The sequence below is a fragment of the Hylobates moloch genome, unplaced genomic scaffold (assembly GCF_009828535.3).
Source record: "Hylobates moloch isolate HMO894 unplaced genomic scaffold, HMol_V3 SCAFFOLD_21, whole genome shotgun sequence".
In the NCBI taxonomy this organism is placed as follows: domain Eukaryota; kingdom Metazoa; phylum Chordata; class Mammalia; order Primates; family Hylobatidae; genus Hylobates; species Hylobates moloch.
In genome coordinates, this window is record NW_026652296.1 from 44030066 (window position 1) to 44031200 (window position 1135).

The following is a 1135-nucleotide window of genomic DNA, read 5'->3' on the forward strand; positions in this document are numbered from 1 at the left end:
AGACTTTATTTCTTTTGAAGCATTGGTATACTTCTTCCTTTTGGGGAAACTCTTTTATTTCCATTTTTTGCCCTCACTTCCAGGAGGCTCAGAGTCATGAATATTGCCTAATTATAGGAACTAGCTTAGCTCTCAAAGTATTTCGTTATTCCTCTCTTTTGTGCATTTAGTTAATTCTATTTTACTTTTCTGAATTGTGCTTGTCTTCTTTTTTTAAAATTAGGGGAAAGTGCAAATGCAGTCCCCCATGACAACAAATGATGCAGTCGAGTTTCCCATATTTGGGGAAATTGCAGGAGTTTGTACATCCAGAGTGCAATGGATAAGCCTTACCCTGGGAAAACCACCTTTGTGATGATGGTATTTGCCCCGCCAGGTAAGCATCACTTTTGTCTTTTATTGTAACTTGTGCCAAATTAGAAATGGTTGGGTCACAGTAAGGGACTAGAGCCATCTGAGCTAGATATGCTACCTATATTTTCTATTTTTTAAAATTTTATTTTACATATGAGCAAACCGAGGTTCAGTGATATTATGGGATGCTAAGTGGTCAGTAACAAGACCTGCAGGTGGATGCATTTGACCTTTGACTCGTGCTTTCTCCATGTGTCAGGCTGTCTCCCTGGTTGAAAGAATCAGGTATAAACACATAGACAGTGAAATAAGCATCTCTGTCCATCTTAACCTGTTTTGAGGATGTAGATCTCAACATGGGTCCCTTTCTTGTCTATCAAAGAAGTTTGTGACTGTAAGTGAGACATGAAGCAAATGTGTTATGAAATGGAATTGGTGGTGAAGATAATGAAAATGAGGTGGTGATGGAGATGATGGAAATGCATCATTCTTGTGCAAAGGAAGATTGTGATGATTTTCAGTCACTGTCCTCTACTCTGTCATTGTGCATTATATTTTCAAGAGATCCAGCACGTAACAACTTATAATGTAAATTGAAGGTTTTATTACTGGATGAAATATATTCCCTGACTCCAATAATCATGTAAAATAGCTAAAGTGATCCACTGAGTGCTCACTATATATCAGGCACTGTTTTAGTTCCTTACACGTGTTAACTCCTTTAATACTTGAAATGAGGCTTTGAAGTAGATACTTCTCTTATCCCCATTTTACATATGCT

At 37.4% G+C, this 1135-nt stretch overlaps 1 non-coding gene across 1 annotated transcript; it reads right to left on the bottom strand.

Moving 5' to 3' along the window:
* Positions 1–220: 220 nt before the first annotated feature.
* Positions 221–384, bottom strand: LOC116461576 (U1 spliceosomal RNA). The gene has a single exon (XR_004246112.1). It is a non-coding gene; the product is annotated as a U1 spliceosomal RNA (small nuclear RNA).
* Positions 385–1135: the final 751 nt, after the last annotated feature.